The sequence below is a fragment of the Neofelis nebulosa genome, chromosome 1 (assembly GCF_028018385.1).
Source record: "Neofelis nebulosa isolate mNeoNeb1 chromosome 1, mNeoNeb1.pri, whole genome shotgun sequence".
In the NCBI taxonomy this organism is placed as follows: domain Eukaryota; kingdom Metazoa; phylum Chordata; class Mammalia; order Carnivora; family Felidae; genus Neofelis; species Neofelis nebulosa.
This window is the reverse complement of record NC_080782.1, coordinates 132,014,806-132,037,295: the sequence shown is the minus strand read 5'-3', so window position 1 is coordinate 132,037,295 and position 22,490 is coordinate 132,014,806. Positions and strand designations below refer to the sequence as shown.

At 38.3% G+C, this 22,490-nt stretch overlaps 1 protein-coding gene and 1 pseudogene across 6 annotated transcripts in view; one reads left to right on the top strand and one right to left on the bottom strand.

Moving 5' to 3' along the window:
- The window catches only part of CDC42SE2 (CDC42 small effector 2), a 190,927-nt gene that overhangs the window by 103,791 nt on the left and 64,646 nt on the right, over positions 1-22,490 (top strand). For 5 of the 6 annotated variants that reach the window (XM_058717539.1, XM_058717798.1, XM_058717449.1 and 2 more), the window contains one exon: positions 2,705-2,881. The exons of the other annotated variant lie outside the window; for it this stretch is intronic. The gene's annotated coding sequence lies outside the window, so the exon portion shown is untranslated. The remainder of the gene's footprint in view (positions 1-2,704; positions 2,882-22,490) is intronic. 6 annotated transcript variants of the gene reach the window in all.
- LOC131504968 (plakophilin-4-like) lies at positions 6,481-10,185 on the bottom strand (annotated as a pseudogene).

Sequence of the window (22,490 nt, the reverse complement as noted above, 5' to 3'; positions counted from 1 at the left end):
ATTCTTTCTGGATTCAAGTCCATTTTCAGATGACATGATTTACATATATATATTTTTTCACTGTGTGGCTTGTCTTCATTTTGTTAACAGCATCTTATGGAGAGCAGAAATTAGTAATTTTGAAGTCCTGTTTATCATTTTTGTCTTTTATGTGTCATGCTTTTGTGTTTTATCTAAGAAATCTCTAAGACTACAAAAATTTCCACTGTGTTTTCTTCATGGAGTTTACAGTTTTAGAATTTCCCTTTAGAGCTGTGATGGATTTTGAGTTGATTTTTATATATGGTACAATGTGTAGATATCCTGTCATTCCAGCTCCATTTGTTGAAAAGGCTGTTGAAAAGGCCTGCCTCTGCAGAAAATCAGTTGACCGTATATACATAGCTTTATTTCTGGACTGTCAATTTTGTTTTATTGATCTTTTTGTTTCTCTTCAGTACTACACTGTCTTGATATTTGCAGTTTTATAACGGATCTTCGAATATAATTGATCTTTGAGGTTGTTTTGGCCATTCTAGTTCATATGCATTTCCATATGAATTTTTGATTCACCTTGTCAATTTCTGTTAGCACTGCTTGGATTTTGATTAGAAGTGCATGGAATCTTGTTCAAATTAGAATTGACATGTAAAGGTCATTGAATTCATGAATACAGTACTGTATCTATTTGTCCTCTTTGTACATCATTTGATAATTTATTCCTAATTATTTCCTATTTTCCAGTGATACTAAATAGAATTATTTTCAAAATTAATTTTCTGATTTCTTTGAACAGCTGTTCTATAGAAACAGTTGATTTTTTAATTCTAACCATCTGTTGCTTAGTTTCATCTTCAGATGAAGTATAGTGTCCTAGTTCATTGTCATTTTAGATTGGAAGAAATGTGTAAGCTCACAAAATATAATGGGTCAGTATCTTGCAAGGAGTGGTATGTATTATCCCCAGTATTTTGTCTTCATTTTTTTAAAGATTTTATTTTATTTAAAAAGTTTTCAAGTTTTTTATTTTGAGAAAGAGAAAGCATGAGTGGGGGAGGGGCACAGAGAGAAGGAGAGAGAGAATCCCAAGCAGGCTCTGCACTGTCAGTGTGGAACCCGATGTAGGGCTCAAACCCACAAACCATGAGATCATGACCTGAGCTGAAGTCAGACACTCAACGAGCTGAGCCACCCAGGCACCCCAAAGATTTTATTTATAAGCTATCTCCACAGCCATTGTGGGGCTCTAACTTACAACCCTGAGATCAAGAGTTGCATGTTTTATTGACTGAGCCAGCCAGGTACCTCCATCATTTTTTTAAAAATGAAATACTAATATTCCTCATAATATGGAATCTTGAAACTTCAAAGTACCATTATTTAAATAGTTGAATTTGTAGGCAATTTCAGGAAAGTATTTGATTCTGAAGGAGGAATTATTTGTTTTTAGGGGATTCCAAGAGTCCATTCAAATTATATATTTTAGAGAACCCAGTGCCTTGGTACTGGTTTTGTGAGAATGAAGGAAAGTGTATAAGGATTTTGAGGTTTGAGGGTTATGCACATGAATCACATTGCAGCTTACTGAGATGCAGAAGACTGAGGAAGCCGTGAATTTGGGATTATCATTTCAATTTGGACATGGTGGATTTTAGGCCTTTTGTTGACTGTTAAGTGCATTGGAGTTTTATAAATATGTATAACATATATCTTAGGTTAAAAATATGCCTTAAGTCCCAAACTAGTTGTATGCAAAATTAGAACTCAAACCTAGGGCCCTCTGACTCCAAAGCCAATATAGCTGTCCCTGTTGTATTGTCAAGGCAGAAAAACATGCTTCACTTTGACAGTAATAAATGTTCCCTCTGAGCTTTTATGATTATATAGCAGAGTTTGCAACATCCCAGGCAAGCAGGATCCATACAGATAATTGAGTTGTGTTATAAGAGAGTGATGACATCTGCAGGCAACTGCAAAGCCTATGTCCCATCTGAAGGATTAGCTGCTAATCAGCTCCAACAGATTGTTACCATGTGGGAATGTGGGCCCAACATTGCTGGATCTTCTGACCTTTTTTTTTTTTTTTTTTTCCTCCCAGAGAGGTCAGAAATACTGGTTTTCATGTTGAGTCTTCTGATTTATAGGTAGCTATCCTATATATGTATATATCCTACATGCTATGTAGGTCATCCTTATTTGGTCCACCATACATATGTGTTAGATTCTACCCCGTGAGCAATCTATGGTAAGACTTGGACCTGGTATACTATGAACACAACAATAAATTTATATGATGTGAAGAGGGTGGTAACTGTAATAAGTACATTACAACCTTTGAAATGCAAGTTGCTTAATTTGAACATGGCGCTTAATGAATCTGGTATTTAAATTCCGTTTTCTTTTTTTTTTTTTTTTTTTACATTTTTTTTTAATTTATTTTTGGGACAGAGAGAGACAGAGCATGAACGGGGGAGGGGCAGAGAGAGAGGGAGACACAGAATCAGAAACAGGCTCCAGGCTCCGAGCCATCAGCCCAGAGCCTGACGCGGGGCTCGAACTCACGGACCGCGAGATCGTGACCTGGCTGAAGTCGGACGCCTAACCGACTGCGCCACCCAGGCGCCCCTAAATTCCGTTTTCTTATAGGTCAGTTACTTATAGATGGTGGAAGAGGGAATTGCTCCCTATAGCTTTTTGCCTCCTAATTGCATGCTTTCATTTGTAGATCGGGCCAACTGTGAGTTTGTGGACATTTAACTGAAACCCATTTGACTGAACCCAAATGAGAAGAAACCTTCAAGAACCAACTGCTATTCATAGAATCTGCAGTCATCTGTATGTGTAATATGGAATGTTCTCAACCTAGAGATAGCTGAATGGGTGACTCCATTGACAAGGAGTGGTAAGTTTGACTATCCCCACTGATAATTAACTATATCCTTTCCATAAAAAAAGCACTCCTCCTTTTTTGTTCTTACCATTTACTCACTGTTGAATAATAAGTTAATTTTTGTATCACAGAGAATGACAACAGTGCAGTTTAGGAAAACACTTCATCCCTAACTGTATTTAACATATGTTTGCAGTCAGACTTTTTTCTTAAGTTAGGCACATCTATTCCTTTGGCATTGTATTTTTCTTCTTTATTTCTCTGTCAAATTATACCTTTCTCCAAGGCCTGTTGTCCTTGAAATATTCAGCTCACATTAAAATGATGGTCATGATACTTAACAGCATCCACTCTAATCTTGGTTAATGGTAGATGTCATTGCTGTTGGAAGTGGTTGTTTTAGGAATAGATCTAGTTTTGGCCAGTTGGTCATAGAAAGTAGTCTTAAGAAGATGCTGGGAGAGGTTTTCTTGGTTTTGAGAAAGAAGAAAAGAGATGATCCCTCTTCTCCGTAAAGATGGTTTTATCTGGATTGACCTCTGGAACTGCTGTAGCCATTTTGTTACTAGACTGAAAGTGATGCCCTTATGGAAAGGAGGGCAGAGGCAAGAAAAGTGCAGAGAAGTAGAACTGGGAGCTCCATGTAATATACCTAGAATTACCCTAACTTGTGATGTGAAATAATCAATTTCCTTACTGTTAACTTGCTGCAGAAATCCTCTCATTTGATTTCTCCACTGATTATCCACTGTCTTTAGTGTGTCATGCATTTATTTATGCTTGATTAGGTTCTGTCCTGTCCAGTAATACTTGTTTATGTATGTCGCTTTTCTAGCACATTATAAATTTTGTGAAGTCAGGGGTGTGCTTATATTCCTGCTGTGTCTTACATTAGTATTATCTTCTTAATAAAGCCATCAGTGCATATTTACTGAATTGAATTGTTTGAACAGTTGAGTATTTGAAAAACCAATCTACAGAATTGAATAATTACGGAGATTGTCTTTTAATTCAAATTCTTTTCTTTAACCACACTACTTCCCTGGAGGATTATAAATGAAGTTTGGCTTTTAAGATGATTGGTGTGTAATACATTTTCAAGTAATCAGTTCTATTCTAAAAAAATGTTTTGTTTTTCTTCAACTTGACTGTCACAATCAGATCTTTTCCTATATATTTGATTTTTGATTTTCAGTCTAATAAATTTCACTATCTTCTGTGTTATAAACACAGAATAGTTTATGTTCTGTTTTTGATACTAATAGGAATAAGGGACAAAGATAGAAAGAAACAAAGGGGTGCCTGGATGGCTTAGTCAGTTAAGCGTCTGACTTCAGCTCAGGTCATGATCTTGCAGTTTGTGAGTTCATGCCCCACATCAGGCTCTGTGCTGTGAGCTTTGGATCCTCTGTCTCCTTCTCTGTCTGTTCCTCCCTTGCTTGTTCGCATGCTTGCTCGCGCTCTCTCGCTCTCTGTCTCGCTCTCTCTCTCTCTCTCTCTCTCTCTCTCAAAAGAGTTTATTTTGAGAGAGAGAGAGAGAGAGAGACAGAGGCACAAGTTAGGGGAAGGGGGGCAGAGAGACAGGGAGAGAAGAGAATCCCAAGCAGGCTCTGTGCTGTCAACAAGGAGCCTGACTTGGAACCCAGTCCCACAAACTGTGAGATCATGACCTGAACCCAAACCAATAGTTGGACGCTTAACTGACTGAGCCACTCAGGCGCCCCTGTGTATGAAAACATCTTGACTGATACATCCTTTATCATCACCCATTTTAAACTGTATGATAACTCAAGGGACTTTGTGAATTAGGTAAGTAAGTCTCTGATAATGCAATCCATTATCAGTTGTGTAAGGGGGCAGATAAAGCAGGCCATTCATTGATTGATTCCAAGGATTCAAAGATTAAGTAGAAGGTGGTAAATAAATACATTGTCCATGCCATTGCTAAGGAGCTTATTGTTAACTAGAATAGGCTATCATTACCTGAATGATCCTACTAGTGTAGAGTAGGATTATTAACTGAGGATTGATGATCTCTTTAAAAAAAAAATTTTTTTTTAACATATATTCATTTTTGAGTGAAGGAGTGTGTGGGGGGGCGGGAAGCAAAGAGAAAGGGGGGCACAGAATCTGAAGCATGCTCCAGACTTTGAGCTGTCAGTACAGAGCCCAATGTGGGGCTTGAACTCATGCACTGAGAGATCATGACCTGAGCTGAAGTCAGATGCTTAACCGACTGAGCCACTCGCACTCCTAATGATCTGTTATTAACTGAGGTTAGGGTTGTGGAAGAAAAGGAGTATCCATCATCTCTTGTAATTAGCTGTTTGATGGAGACTCCTACTGAGCCCTTGGTACTTCTGAAGCTGGTAAAACAAACAATTGTGGGGAACCTGGAGTCTGGCAGTCCTTAAAAAATATATATATATATTTTTTATATATATATTAATATATGTATATTAATATATATATAAATTCTCACTAATCAGTTTTTCCTAATAAAGCATTAGGAAATATACACACCTTATGCCTTTATTTAAAATCTTTTTGTTTTCCTTATTCAGAATCTTGGGGCCAGATATATTTGTGGGGGTTTCACAATTCTTCAGATTTTAGAAAGGTTAATATAGTGCATACACTTTGTATTTGTGTCTTTTAACTTAAGGGACAAGTTGGTTTCTGTTATTAAAAATACAAATAATAGGGGCGCCTGAGTGGCTCAGTTGGTTAAGTGTCTAACTTTGGCTCAGGTCATGATCTCTCAGTCCATGAGTTCAAGCCCCGTGTTGGGCTCTGTGCTGACAGTGTGGAGCCTGGAGTCTGCTTCTGTTTCTGTGACTCCCTGTCTAATTCCCCCACCCCTGACTCGCGCGCACGCACGTGTTCTCTCTCTCTCTCTCTCTCTCTCTCTCTCTCTCTCTCTCTCTCTCTCTCTCCCTCCCTCCCTCCCTCCCTCCCTCCCTCCCTCCCTCTCCGTGTTTCAAAAATAAATAAGCATTAAAAAATTTTAAAGGAAAAACGCAAATAATACTTTACATGAGTAAATGCCAAGTTCTGTACACTTTTCAACATTATCTTAATTCTTGAACAAATTTTTTTTCTAATAGCAATAAAACATGAAGAACATCCATTTTCTTTCTTTACTTTTTTTCTTCTTTCTTTCTTTTCTTTTGTAGGCTCTACACCCATTGTGGGATTTGAACTCACAACCCCTATAGATCAAGAGTCGCATGCTCTACTGACTGACTGTCTATTCATACTATCAGAACATAACTTTATGAACATTTTAAAAATCCCCTTTAATTTCATTTTACCTACACATCCCCCATCTCTTTTCACTCATTTCTCAAACCTCTCCTTGCATTGCCCACACCTTTACCAGACTAAAGAATCTATAAGTAATTAGTTCTGACACCTAAATAGAGCTTAGAAAGTCAAAGTGCTCTCTCCCAAAGGTTTCCTCACTTCACTGATAAGTCTTCAGAAAAGAAAAAAACGCTCTTCACTCATTCTTTATATCTCACTTTCACATTTCATCAGCAGATCAGCAAGATGTATTTTTCTTCTCATTCTAAACAAGATTAGAAAGATTTCTACTGAGCATCTTGATGCTACACCCACAAGTCTGGAGACTCTGGGTACTGTTCTGCTCTTAAGAAGGTCCTTTAATGGAATGAAAGTCCATATAACTTGTGGTTGATTTCAGTCCATACTGTGTTGGATAATCAGTAAATAGCTGGAAAGTGAACTTAGTCATCATCAAAATAAGGATCTTCATAGCTATGAGGAGACTGCAAATACAGTTCTGCAAATACAATTCTGTTGGAATCATTTTTTCTTTTTTTAAAAAATTTATTTACGTAATCTCTGCACTCCATGTCGGGCTTGAACCCATAACTCTAAGATCAAGAGTCACACACTCTTAAAACTGATTCAGCCAGGCACCCCTCTTTTGAAATCATCTTGACTACAATACAGCTAGTATCCCGTAGCCATCTGTTTTGTTTTCTTGCTAGTGAGTAATAGGAACTGATGTAAATTGGTGAAGATTTGCTGGAGCCTGAGTATAAGCCTTTATATGTGGTTTCCTTCTGGCTCTTAAAATACTGCATAGGTGGCTGGATCCTGTTGTATTCAGAGTGAGGGTCTCTGATTCTTAACAGTATTCGTGAGGAGGAAGTGCTGCTGACAGACTGATGGGTGACATCTGTTGGTTAGTGGTAGACAAGGAAGGATGTGAATTGAATTGGTCTGCAATGTACAGTGAAGGTGTAAAAAAATGGTTTTGATTGCATCCATCTTTTTCATGAATGCTTTGGAGGTCCTGATATTGCTATAATGTATTCAAGAGCTGGGCTGCTGCCTTTACCACTTTGAGAGATGATCTGTCTCCTCTGCCTTTGGTTGTGTTCACTAGCTTTTCTTTCTCCCTTGAGTCAACAAGGACTTTGTTGTTCTCCATGTTTTTGCTAGTGACCTCGTGCAGAGGTTTTTTGTTTTCTTCCTTCCTTCCTTCCTTCCTTCCTTCCTTCCTTCCTTCCTTCCTTCCTTCCACAATTCCAGTTTATTGGGGTAGTAGTAATTGATGCCTGCAGCCGTATGAAGTGCTCCATACCCAGAACTGCATCATGAAGAGAGGAAGGGCCTGGAATGCAGACAGAATCAGCCCAGTCTCAGTCTGTAGAGTCCTGTGGGTGCCTGCATCCAACCCTGCATCTGCGGGTTACTACTGAGTGAGCTGGATACAGGCTGGAGGGACCTGGTATAGCAGATGGCTTCCGTGATCTCGTCAGACAGCACATGAGGACCAGGGCTACTGGGAAGCCAATTGGTTAGGTCTTATGGTATATTTACCTGTGATCTTCTTGTTCTGAACATCTTGCACCATATTCCTGAAAGCAATTGCTTCACATGGGGTAGCTCTATCATTATCTGCCATGAGAAGTTCTATAAGGATGGGCAGCCCTTTTTCTTTGTGGATGGCCACCAGGATGTATGCTGTAAACATCTAGTTTCCAGAAGACTGCTTCTGGAGCGATCTAGCAGAGCTTTTCAAGTTGGCTGGGTTGGAACTTTCTGGTGGAAGAATCAGATACCGTTTTACCATTGTTGGATGCCACAGCATCTCGTCCCCTTGGAGAACTTTGACAACTTGGGGATATGACCAACTTCATCTCATTGATCTTTTTATGTCCTTCTCTTTTTCTTCTCCCCCTGTCAGCCTGGCTCTATGTCCTTGCTGGGAGTCTCTTTTCCTAGTTAAGTCATCCCAGCAGCCAGGCTGATAGGATAGGTTTCTTGGGGGTGCAAACACAGTTCACCACAGTGTTGCTATTGTAATTAGATGTGTTCATACATGTGCGAATCACATGCCGATGTGAGTCTGCCAGCCCCTCATAGGATTGCATTTGCTTCTTCCCTCCCTCCCTCCCCTACAGAATTAGGCAGAACAAGTGAAGTCTGATTATGATCAGCATCAAAAGAAGAATTACTGCATTCAGAAGAACTGGAATATTCACACTTTTTGTTAAGGTTGAGAGAGTATCTCAGTGGATTGTCACCTTTACAGTATCCCATGGAGATAAATTCCAGAGAACTCCTATACAAATTTCCTTACTTTATCAGTAGATTTTCTTACCAGTTGGAACGAGGCAGATATCTCACCAACATTCTTGATTGGTATTTTATTTTTCATCTGTAAGACTGGCAAAAAGGAGGTTTCAGAGACCACCACAGCATTCCGCCAAAGTTCCAAAACTCTTATCATCAAGAAGGTGGACCAAATGCTTGATTCTTCCTAATCTGTACATCACCTTCTGCACTTTATTGTTGCCAGAGCACAGGTGATGCAGGTAGGCCACTGCATATGCCTGAACTGATGGGAAGGGTGTTGCAACATGTGAGCGACTTGACCCAACTTCTGAACATGCCAGGCACTCCCTGGGGTCTGTCTGAATACGGTCTGTGGCTGTGGATCTTGTGGTGCCATCATCAGCTGGTGCTGCATGGTGAAGCCTGTTACATCTGCACTCCTGCACTCAGTGTTGGATTGGACTGTAGGGCTCTGTGTGGCTAGCTGTTGTGTTCAGAGCATCATTATTTTTTTGGTATGTAAGGGCGCTTTGTTGTCTGGATATCGTTTGCATATTTTCAATACTTACTGTACCTGTGCAATACAGTGCTGCCTGTAATCCTTAGAGCTCCATGGTTTTGTGGTTTGGTTTGCGATAACCTTGGGCTGTACTGGGTCTTGCCTCCATATATAGTAGTGATGAGCAGTTTGGGAGACACAGCAGAATGAAGGTCTTGCCCAAGTTGGTTGGGCTGACTAGCCTAGGATCTGTAAGCCTGTCAGGCTGTCTGGCTGATGAGGAACCATACTTGTAATGGCACGATGCTGCTGTCCACATTGTTCTGTGTCATGAACAGTCCTTTTCAGTGAAGGTCCCAGATGTGTGATATAGTGGTCATCACTGCAGGACAATGACCCCACTTGGCCTTTGGATGGGGAAGCTGCTTGAGCTTGACCATCAGGGTCAGTGGGGACCCTGCTCTGGTGGCAGTTTGGTACTGAGGGATTGGTCTTTCGGGATTGGAGGAGTGTAGGGTGATGACTAATACAGTCTGATGTACAACTGTTGGGGAGATGACTCTCTGTTTAGAGTATGGAGACGCTGCCCACTGAGCAGGTAATGGGGTGGAGGAAGATGCCCTGGGGTTCGGTGGTCGGGAGTCTCAGTGACGGAGAGCCAAATCTATCCAGAGAAGTTCTCACTGACCCCTTTGAGGAAGACATACCTGTCCTGGTAACATAAGAACGACTGTGCTCTAGATGGAGCTGAACTAACTCTTCTCATGGCCTGATTGGCTACTCATGGTTGAACTAGTGTTTGCCCTTCAGCTCTTGAATTACTAAATGGTTACTGGTTGAACTGTGAGCGAATGCTGTGGTTTCTTGTGTGTCTTACCCAGATTCTGGCTGTCTTGGAAACTCCTTGCTTCCTGGTTTTCACTGTCAGAATAAGAATTAATTTGTGTTGAACTTCTTGAGTTACCCAATGATCTTTCATGGTGAATAGAGGGTCCCTTGTGCTGACTCTGTCCTGATGAGGTCGTTGTTGGGATGGATGGCATCATATCAGTATTTCCACATCTCTTGATCTCCAAGGAGATGACTCCCCTAGGTGAGCTGCTCCTTCAGGGAAGCTAGAACAGTGGTGGCTGTGGTGTTGGGTTTCAGGCCTAGGCCATTGTAGGCAGTTTTCTTTGTGTGGTTGCTCCTCCTCCACCAGTGAGGCCTGCTCAGTATTGGGCATTTATTTCTTTTTCTAGATTAGACAGGGTTTTTTTTTCACTCCAGGAACCAGGTACATCTGCCTGAGGGGTAGCTGCTGTGCTACCCTCCAAAATTTGAAAAGCGAGCAACGGCTCCCCAACCCTCCTTTCCCTACACACCCCCTTCCCTGGAACAGCTCTCCCACCAGCCACAGGGGTGGTAGCTACCCTGCCCCTCTGCCCCGTGCCTGTGGAGTTAGCTTTGCAGCCAGCATTGATAAGGACTCAGTCCTAGAGGCCCCTCTTCATCTTTATACTTGAAAAAATTTAGAGACATTAGGTGACTTTATAGCAGTTTATGCAGCTAGGAAGTGGTAGGATTGAGATTATAATCCATATCTGTTTGGCTCTGAGATCCATGTGTGTATTAACCTCTGTTGCACTGCCTTTTCATTGTGTTGTACTCCTTAAACTCACCTATTTACTAACATTAGTAAGATTATTATTATTGGAAAGTTTAATCAGCTAACCTAACTAAATTAACTTAATATTTCTTTTTTTTTTTAAATTTTTTAACATGTATTTATTTTTGAGAGACAGAGAGCATGAGTGGGGAGGAACAGAGAGAGAGGGAGACACAGAATATAAAGCTGTGAGCACAGAGCCCAACGTGGGGCTGGAACTTATGAACTGTGAGATCATGACCTGAGTCAAAGTCAGATGCTTAACCGACTGAGTCACCCAGGCGCCCCCACTTAATATTTCTAATAGTCTTGCTGATTGACTTAGCTTTTCTGGGAATAGAGTCCTTATTTATAAACATACATAATATTGAATTTTGCTTATCCTTTTCAGACTTTATATCATATTGGTTCACTTACTAGTTGCATTATCTAGAACTTCTAGAACATTGTGATAACAGTGAGCATCTTGTTAATTAATTTAAAACATCTGATGTTTCACTAAATGTTTACATTAATTGAATATAGTTTTTCACTACTGAGCATGATGCCCAGCCCTTAGTAGTATTCTTCATAAATAAAATAGGAAAGAGAGCAAAGTACTTCTGTTTTATTAAGAGTTTTTTAAAAATTCTATTTGGACGTCTATGTAGGCCAGATTTTAAAGTCTTAATTGTTGCTGTGTCATAATTGCTAAAACTAAAAATTACTGTTATTTCTACCTACTTATACCGCATTCATTTTTTTTTTTTTTTTAAATTTTTTTTTTTTAATGTTTTTTATTTATTTTTGGGACAGAGAGAGACAGAGCATGAACGGGGGAGGGGCAGAGAGAGAGGGAGACACAGAATCGGAAACAGGCTCCAGGCTCCGAGCCATCAGCCCAGAGCCTGATGCGGGGCTCGAACTCACGGACCGCGAGATCGTGACCTGGCTGAAGTCGGACGCTTAACCGACTGCGCCACCCAGGCGCCCCTACCGCATTCATTTTTAATCTCTGATAATGTATACACGTCTTACCTCTGGCAGTATTCATTTTTGTACATTTAAAAAATAAGTTTATTATAATTTATAACTTGCTGAGTTGTATTTATTTTAAATATATATTTAAAAATTTTTATGTGGGGCTAGCATGTAGTAGGAGTTCAGTGAATATATGTTCAATATGTTAATTTTTATAATTATCTGATTAGTGAGGCATATTGATAATAAGCCTGTATTATGACTAATGATAGGAAAATGTTGTATCAATTTTAGAAGTGGAAAAAACCCAGAAAATAGATATGTAATATTGTTGTAGTTTCCTGGTTTCATGGTCATTTAGCTGATTTCTGATCCTACCATTTTCCCATTCTGACTTGATAGCATTTTGCTGTAGGTACCACTCTTTCAGTAGTTCGCTGGTGGGTTTAGGTATTTCTCTTAGTTCTCTCGCATGAGCGCGCTCTCTCTCTCTCTCTCTCTCATTCTTTCTCCCTCCTTCCATCCAACCCTCCCTCCGTCTCTCTCTCTCTTTCTCACACACACACACACACACACACACACACACACACACGAGGACTAATTCATTTACCAAATGTGAGAGAATGAGGAAATATGCATATTATAGAAAATTACTAAAATACAGAGGTAGAATGTGATTGTCCCATTCAAATATTGCCCCTGAATGGTTCAGAGTTTCTCCTGTTAAACTTGCAGATAGCTATAAAGGAGGAGTTTGGGAGATATCTAAGGAATGGAATAATTGGAATTACTCTTCAATTTTGTCAGTATGATCCCAAATATCTGTCTCTATCTATAGCTAGAAAATATTTTTGAAAGTCTTATAATAGTGTTATAGTTTAAGGGAATGGAAACTGATATTAAATTTCTAGTTATTTTGGTTAATGGTCTAGGGTATAATTATCTGGACATAATTGCCATTTGAGGAGCTATGCTTTGCTTAAGTAAATAGAATTGGTGGCTCCGTGTTGGGCCCACTCAGCAGCTAACCATAGTATAATAATCCTTACCACAGCAGCTGGAATTTATTGTAGCTATTGCTGTATGTTCTCACTATAAAGGCTGTGATTTCTGTGAGGAAATCAGAAAAGCAGCCCTTTTGTGGTTTTGATTAAAGAGTGTTTTCCTGGCAGCCTGAGAAAATGCTCTGCTTGTTTTGTGCTCTGTAGATATAAGATGTGCTTTTACAAAAGGAGCCATTTCTTTAAAAAGTAGTCCTATGCAGGATACCTATTTTAATTTTATTATTAACCATCTAATAATTGTGAATGGTTTTAATGCACATGTTCACTGAAGAAATGCTTATAGGGAATGATACTAATTAAAGGAAATGTGTTGATCTTAGGGTGGGTATAGAAATTTTCCATTCAAGGCCACATTCCATAAGATGTGCTTTTATAAAAGGAGCCATTTCTTTAAAAAGTAGTCCTATGCAGGATACCTATTTTAATTTTATTATTAACCATCTAATAATTGTGAATGGTTTTAATGCACATGTTCACTGAAGAAATGCTTATAGGGAATGATACTAATTAAAGGAAATGTGTTGATCTTAGGGTGGGTATAGAAATTTTCCATTCAAGGCCACATTCCTATGGTTATCTTTCTATGGTTTTCTTTAAAAATGGTTGACCCATAGAACTCAGAACAAGTTGAGTACTGTGTATACTGTCTTTGGGTATTTTATTTTAATTACAGTGTTGTTAACATACAGTGTTATTTTACTTTTAGGTATACAGTATAGTGATTTAAAAATTCTTTGTATTACTCAACGTTCATCAAGACAACTGTACTCTTAATCCTCTTCACCTATTTCTCCCATCCCTTGACCCATCTCCCCTTTTGTAACCATCAGTTTTTCTCTATAATTAAGAGTCTGTTTTCTGGTTTGTCTCCCTCTTTTTTTTTTGCCTTGCTGATTTGTTTACTGGATTCCTCATATATGCGAGATCATCCAAGATTTGTTTTTCTCTGGCTTATTTCACTTAGCATTATGCTTTATCACTCCATGTTGATACAAATAGCTAGATTTTATTCTTTTCTTATGGCTAACATTCCTGTGTATGTGTGTGTGTGCCACATCTTTTATCCATTCATCTGTTGGTGGACACTTGGGCTCCTTCGATAGTTTTGCTATTGTAAATAATGCTGCAATAAACATAGGGGTGCATTTATCTCTTCGAATTAGTGGTGTTATATTCTTTGAGTAAGTAACCAGAAATGTGGTTACTGGATCATGGGGTAGTCCTATTTTTAATTTTCTGAGGATCCTCCATGCTGTATTCCACAATAGCTGTACCAGTTTGCAGTCTCACTAATAGTGCACGAAGGTTTCTTTTTCTTCACATACTTGTCTACATTTGTTGTCTTTTTTATTTTTGACAGGTGTGAAGTAAGATCTCATTGTGGTTTTAATTTGCAGTTTCCCTGATGATGGATGAAGTTGAGTATCTTTTCATGTGTCTGTTAGCTATCTGTATGTCTTTGGAGAAGTGTCTATTCATGTCTTCTTCTGCCCTTTTTTTGTTTTTGTTTTTTAAGAGAGAGAGCGTGAATATAGGGGAGAGAGGCAGAGAGAGAGAGAGAATCTCAAGCATGCTCCACACTTAGCACAGAGCCTGACACAGGACTTGATCCTGTGACCCTGGGATCATGATCCTAGCCAAAATCAAGAGTCGGATGCTTAACCAACTGAGCCACCCAGGCACCCCCTATTCTTCCCATTTGTATTGAAAAAAAAAAAATTTTTTTTAAGTTTATTTATATTGAGAGAGAGCAAAAGGAGGGGAGGGGTAGAGAGAGAGGGAGAGAGAGAGAGTCTCATGCAGGCCAGGCCCCACACAGAGCCCAGCAGAGTTAGCTCAGAGCTTAATGTGGGGCTTGATCTCAAAAACCATGAGATCATGACCTGAGCCAAAATCAAGAGTCAGATGCTTAACAGACTGAGCCACCCAGGTGCCCCTACCCATTTTTCAATTGGATTATTTGTTTCATTTGGTGTTGAGTTATATAAGTTCTTTATATATTTTGGATACTGTTTATTGAGTGTGTCATTAGCAGGTATCTTCTCCATTCAGTAAGTTGTGTTTTAGTTTTGTTGGTTGTTTCTTTTGCTGTGCAGAAGCTGTTTAGTTTGAAGTAGTTCCAGTAGTTCATTTTTGCTTTTGTTTCCCTTGCCTCAGGTGACATATCTAGAAAAATGTTGCTATAATCAGTGTCAGAGAAAGTACCACCTGTGCTCTCTTCTAGGATTTTTATGGTTTTAGGTCTCACATTTAGGGTCTTAGTCCATTTTGAGTTTATTTGTATGTAGGGTGTATGAAAGTGGTCTGGTATCATGCTTTTGCTGTAGCTGTCCAGTTTTCCCAGCACTATTTGTTGAAGAGACTTTTTCCAGTGCATGTTCTTGCCTCCTTTATTGCAGATTAATTGACCATATGATTAATGGGTTTCTTTCTGGACTTCCTACTCTTTTCCATTGATCTGTGTGTCTGTTTTTATCCCAGTACCATACTGTTTTAATCACTATGGTTTTGTAGTGTAACTTGAGGTCTGGAATTGTGATACTTGCAGTTTTTCCTTTTTCAAGATTGCTTTGGCTATTTAGGGTCTTCTGTGGTTCCATAAAAATTTTAGGATTTTTTTGCTCCAGTTCTGTGAAAAATGCCATTGGTATTTTCATAGGGATTGCATTAAGTGTATAGATTGCTTTGGGTAGTGTAGACATTTTACCTGTGTTTGTCCTTCTAACATATGAGCATGGAATCTCTTTTCATTTGGTTGTGTTGTCTTCAGTTTCTTTCATCAGTCTTTTATAGTTTTCAGAGAACAGATCTTTCACCTATTTGGTTAAATTTATTCCGAGGTATCTTACTATTTTTGCCGTAGTTGTAAATGGGATTGTTTTCTTAATTTCTCTTTCTGCTGCTTTGTTACTAGTATGTAGAAATGTTGTGAATTTCCATGCACTGATTTTATATCCTGTGACTTTACTGAATTCAGTTATCAGTTCTAGTTGTTTTTTGGTGGAGTTTTCAGGGTTATCATGTCATCTGCAAATAGTGACAGTTTTACTTCTTTACCAATTTGGATACTTTTCATTACTTTCTGTTGTCTGGTTGCTGTGGTATTGTCATTGGGTTTTAATGGTAGATGGGGAAGAGTAAATTTTACTCTTTAAAAATAGACTAACACTTTCATGCCTGATTACTTACATTCCTAAATATTATAAGCTATAGCTACATTTTTCTGATTCCTTCATATATTTCAGGCATTTAACAAGGCGGATTTACCAGTAAACAAATTTTCTTAAAACATAAATAATCCTTAAATGTCCAATAAATTATACTTGCAAATTTAGCTTATCACATTTTCTTATCTTTTAAATAAATAGAATATTTTTATATTTATATTTATATAAAAATATATATAATATAATATATAAATATATATATATTTATATTTACCTTTTAAATAGAACATAAAATACCCTAATAGTAAGTTGTTAAAATATATTTAATGGCAATAAAATATTAATGCTGTAGCTTTTGGTTGACCTCATCATTTCTGTATTGATTTCTGTATTTTCCTGGAGTTCTAGAATTATCCACTGAAAAGGAAACAGTTACTGTCAAGCCTAGCTGAGGTAATTTGGTTAAAAATCAGGACTGGGATGCTGTTATGAGTAAAGCTCTTAAGGTCAAAAACTATAGAATTTGAATGGATTTCTGGGGAAAGAAACTTGATATTGATAGTGGCTAGGACCTAGATACACCTGCCAAGCCTGAGCTGGCCTTGGTTAGCATGCGTGCTTTTCGTAGGTTGAATGGGTTCACTTAATGGGACCTTTTGAGTCCTCTTCTTTTAACTATTTACTCAGACACATGGGTTTTGTATTTTATGCATCTTTGTACTTACCTGAAATGCTGGTCTTTTAAATGAGTTGAAAGTAGGGGTGGGAGGAAGATCTTTCCAAGCCCCAGTGTTATTTATTTATTTAATTTCTCAAATTCTGGGTCCCACTTCATCCTGGTGTTCTAAGCCTGTAGTAAAGCACTCATTTTAAGTTCTTTATTTGGGATGGAATTCTGAACCCCTTATTTCCCTTTATTCATGGAATAATCTTATTTCAGCTGTAGTTGTTCTCTATACCATAGAAAGTAATGTGGAGAACAGTTTCTGCCTCTGGGAAGAACTTCTGTTGGTCTCACTAACCATGATATATTCAATGTGCTGAATGGGAAAATAGGCATCCAAGAATACTTTATCCAGTAGGCTTCATTCAGAATTAGAAAGAGGGAGATAAAAGAGTTTCCGGGACAAAAACTAAAGGACTTTGTGACCACTAAACCCACCCTGCAAGAAATATTAAAGGGGAATCTTTGGGAAAGAAAGACCAAAAGCAACCAAGACTAGAAAGGAACAAAGAAGGGGTGCCTGGGTGGTTCAGTTATTTGAGCGTTTAACTCTTGATTTCAGCTAGGGTCACAATGTCAGGGTTGTGGGATCAAGCCCTGTGTTGGGCTCTTCACTGAGTGTGGTGCCTGCTTAAGATTCATATTCTGTCTCTGTCTCTGTCTCTCTCCCTCTCTCTCACTCTTTCTTCCCTCTACCCCCTACTCGTGCTCTCCTTCCCTCTTTTTCTTAAAAAAAAAAAAAAAAAAAAAAAAAAAAATCCCCAAACAACTTTATAGGTAATACAATGAGTTAAATTCATATCTATTAATAATCACTTTGAATGGAAATAGAAATTTAGAATATGATAAAAATGCATACCAGATCAGAGAAAAGGATTTTTTGTTTTTTTTTTTTAATTGCAGTATATTGTAGCAGGGTAATGGTCCACAACAAACAAACAAAATAGATCCTTCTCTTCAGAGGAGGAAAGCAGATTTTTACCCCCCTTTATGTTATTGGAGTTGAGGAGGCATTTTTCAAAGATTGGAAATGCAGATACTCTAGTGGATTGTTAGTGGGTGTGTAGCTTGGTATATTCTGTTAGATTTGAAAAATATCTGTGAAAATCTAAAATACCTACTGAAATTTAAATCTACAAATTCTTTGATCCACCACCACAGATAAATGCTCTAGGTTTTGGGTTCACTCTGTCATATTCCACATGTGTGAAAGTATAAGATTATTCCATGCATTATGTATGTGGAAGTAAAAGGTGAGAAACAACTCAGCTTTACACCTATTGGAGATTGTTCATACCCATGTGATAAAAAATAGCCTTCAAAATTGAGATAGGCAGTTTTAAAAAAGTTCTTGATATTGCCTGTTTTCCAAGGGAAGTATTAAGTGAAAATAGCAAGGTGCCAAATGATATATGCAGTCACATGAAAATATTTTAAAAAGGAAACGATACATATTTATATTCTTTTGTATGTTTAGAATACTTGTGAAAGGCTACACTAGAAGTTGATACTAGTGGCTGTGTCTGTGGAGGAGAACTGGGTGGCTAGATAATGGTGAGATTTATTTTGTCATAATCTACTCTTGCATCTTTAGAGTTTTACACTATGGTAACATATTGGTATATTACTCATGTGACCAAAAAGAAACATATAACACACACACAAATTAATATGTAATACTGAGTAATAAAACCTCTTTATCCTAATTTTCATCTTTATCAACGCATCAGAATTTCTTAAGGGTGAAACCTTACATTACATTAAATTACATTAAAAAGTTTTTTTTATTTTATTGTGATATAAAACATACAACAAAAATTACCATCTTGGGGTGCTGCCTGGGTGGCTCAGTCTCTTGAACATCCAGCTCTTGATTTTTGCTCAGGCCATGATCCCAGGATTGTGAGATTGAATTTGGGATCAGGCTCCGTGCTGAGCATTGAGCTTTCTTGGGATTGTCTCTCTCTCTCCCTTTGTCCCTTTCCCCTGCTCGCACAGTCTCTCTCTCCTAAAATAAAAGTTGAAAAAAAATATTTAAAACAAATTACCATCTTAACCATTAAAAAAATGTTTATTTATTTTGAGACAGAGAGTATGAGCGGAGGGAAGAAGCAGAGAGAGAGGAGAGAGGGAATATCCTAAGCAGGCTCCATGCCATCAGCATAGAGCCTGATAGAGGGTTTGATCTCACGAACCATGAGATCACGACCTGAGCTGAAATCAAGAGTCAGATGCTTAACTGACAGAGCCACCCAGGCACCCCACCATCTTAACCATTTTTAAGTGTATAGTTTAGTAATATATTCACATCGTTGTGAACAGATCTTAACTCTCCTCTTGCAAAAATGAAACTCAAATACTCATTCAACCACTTCCTTTTACTTTCTATTGCTAGCACGTTAGAAGTTTCTCTGAATTTGAGTACTTTAGATGTAAGTAGAATTGCTCATATAAGTGGAATCAACAGTATTGGTCTTTTTGTGACTGGCTTATTTCACTTAGCATAATGTTTTCAAAGTTCATCCATGCAGCATGTGACAGGATTTTTAAGACTATTGAATAGTATTCCGTTATATGTATAGATCACATTTTGTTGGTGAATTCATTGGCTGTTGGATGTTTGTCTTCATTGACCCTTTTGGCTCTTGTAAATAGTGCTGCTATGAACATGAGTGTGTACATATTCTTTGAGCTTCTGCCTTCAGTTCTTTTAAATATATACCTGATATACCTAGGGGCGCCTGGGTGGCTCAGTCGGTTAGTCGTCTGACTTTGGCTCAGGACATGATCTCGTGGTTTGTAAGTTCAAGCCCTGCGTCAGGCTCTGTGCTGACATCTCAGAACCTGGAGCCTGTTTGAATTCTGTGTCTCCCTCTCTGCTCCTACCCTGCTTACACTCCATATCTTTCTTTCTCTCAAAAATTTATAAACATTAAAATAAATAAATAGGGGTGCCTGGGTGGCTCAGTCGGTTAAGCATCTGACTTTAGCTCAGGTCGTGATCTCATAGTTTGTGAGTTCAAGCCCCCCACATTGTCACATCCTCTGTCCCCCTCTCTCTCTGCCTTCCCCCCCCCCCCATTCTATCTGTGTCTCTCAAAAATAAATAAATGTAAAAAAAAAAAACTTAAAAAAATAGACATACATACACACACGTGATGTACTTGAAAGTGGGATTACTGGATCACCTAGTGGTATTATTTTTCAATTTTTGAGGAATCTTCATATTGTTCATTACAGGAGTTTGCACCATTTTACAATTTTACCAACAGTGTGCAAGACTTCCCAATTTATTCACAATCTCACCTATATTTAACTTTTTTTTTGATACTAGCCATCGTAATGGATATGAGGTGATCCCAATATACATTTTTAACAAGCATTATAGTCATAAATTCCTTGCATATTTAAAAAAGTTTATCAAGTATATTTAATCTGATTTCATTTTGATCACCTAGAATGAAACAAGTAGTCAATTTTTACAACCGTTGCTCAGTATGCTTTGTCGTTAGGTATATGTTCTATAATAAGATCTTAAAGGGATAGTACCCTTTACTGTGCCTCTCCTGTTTTTTTCTTCTATTTAACCATGATTGAATGACCCGGGAACAAACTAGGCTATACTTAACCCAAATGAATTATGCCAACTTTTCTCGTACATAGTTAAAAAAAAATTTTTTTTTAATGTTTATTTATTTTTGAGACACAGAGCATGTACAGGGGAGGGTCAGAGAGAGAGGGAGACACAGAATCTGAAACAGGCTCCAGGCTCTGAGCTGTCAGCACAGAGCCCGAAGCGGGGCTTGAACTCACGGACAGCGAGATCATGACCTGAGCCAAAGTCGGACGCCCAACCTACTGAGCCACCCAGGTGCCCCTTCTCATACATAGTTTAAATTCTCAGGTTCTGCATGTTATAAGAATTTCAACTGTGTACCAGCATTAAAAGTACGATGTTTTAATAAAAAACTGTATGTCATTTTTCCTCTGCAAGGTAGAATTCGACCTCTGTTTACTTTTTAAAAAATATTTATTAGTTTTTTAATGTTCATTTTTGAGAGAGGAAGAGAGCTCATCTGAGCCAGGGAGAGGCAGACAGAGAGACCAGGAGTCTGAGTGCAGGCTCCTGCACTGACAGGAGAGAGCCCGATGTAGGGCTCGAACTCACCCACCCAAGAGGTCATAATGTTAACCTAAGTTGGCCGCTTAACCAACTGAGTCACCTGGGCACCCCCTCCTCTGTTTACTTCTAATTGAAAAGTTTTACCTTCATAGTCTTGACAGTTTGGTGTTAACTTTTCTCACAAGATGAATTCAGTCATAAATTTTTTTTTAAGAGCAAGGTCAAGCAGTGTTGAAGGATTTTATCCAGACAAAAAAAAAGTACATGAGATCCTAGTGAAAAATGGAAAAGGGGTATAAATTGCTTTTCAGGTTTTTTTTTCTCCTCCAAAAAAAGTTTAGGGTCATGAATGTCCTACTACAAAATACCTGGTAAAACACTTTCCATTTTAAGTAAATTAATTGCAGTTTTGTTTTCTTGACTTGAAGTGCCTGAAATCATTATTCTGGCATTATCATCATAGAATTGCTGCTTCTGTCTTGGAAGTATTTATTCTTTGGAAGTAGTTAGTAGTAGTATTTAAAAGTATTACATCATTATGTGAATATCTAGCTGTAGATATATACAGCTGTAGCTGTAGCCTACAATTAAATCGTTAAGTATTAGAAGTCATTTAAAAATAATTTTTGGGGCGCCTGGGTGGCGCAGTCGGTTAAGCGTCCGACTTCAGCCAGGTCACGATCTCGCGGTCCGTGAGTTCGAGCCCCGCGTCAGGCTCTGGGCTGATGGCTCGGAGCCTGGAGCCTGTTTCCGATTCTGTGTCTCCCTCTCTCTCTGCCCCTCCCCCGTTCATGCTCTGTCTCTCTCTGTCCCAAAAATAAATAAAAAAAAAAAACATTAAAAATAATTTTTGCTAGACTTCAAGTTTCACCACTGTGTAATTAACTTCTTTATGACTTTTCATTTGAATATTTAAGACTGAGCAGTTGCATTTACTGTACTTGGTGTGTGAGTTGGTAAAGAAGGGTGCTGAGTGGTAGTAAGGCTTGGGAAGGGTGGGGGTTTAATCCTGTCAGTTTTGAGAAAAGATAATGAAATCCTTTATATTCTTTTCCATAGACATGCATTTCAAAGACTTACATTTTAATAAGAATTGGTTGTGCAGCTGCAACCCTGGCAACATGGACTAGGAGAAAAGAATTGGGGCAGAATTCCAGAAATCAAGGCAGGCACTGGTCTCATGTGGAGCTGAGCTAATGAAACTGATAAAAATATAAACCACTTAGTAGAAATACGACCAGAAATAACACCTTTCTTTGGCCTAGTGGATGTTGAAATTTTCTGAATTATATTTTAATATTTACAAAATGAAAAAATTGTCATAAGGTGCTTACTCAATAAGAGTAGCTGCATTATATTCTCCTTTAGTATAGAAATGCCCTGTAAAGTCTGGGAAGCTAATACTCCTGTGAATTATATCTAAAAAGTAATTGTTGCTGGCCTATTCTTGGTAAAATATTTGAAGCACAAGCTACCAAGTTTGTCAGATTTTTAAAAACAGGTTTTTAAATTTTAGTAATTTAAGAAATACATGCTCATTGTAGTTTTAATGTACATTTCTCACGGTTATTGGACTCTTTAGATGTCCTCAAATAAAATTTGTTAAACATACTCTTTTCTCTCAACACTATGAGAGTGGCTGCTGTAGAATCTATCATTAAGCCATAATTTAATTATTACCAACATTTAGGTTGTGTCTGGGTTTTTCCCTCCTATCGTAAGTAGTATTGCTGGGACGCCTCGGTGGCTTGAGTCAGTTAAGCGTCTGACTTCGGCTCAGGTCATGATCTCAAAGCTTAAGGGTTCAAGCCCCACGTGGGACTCTGTGCTGACAGCTCAGAGCC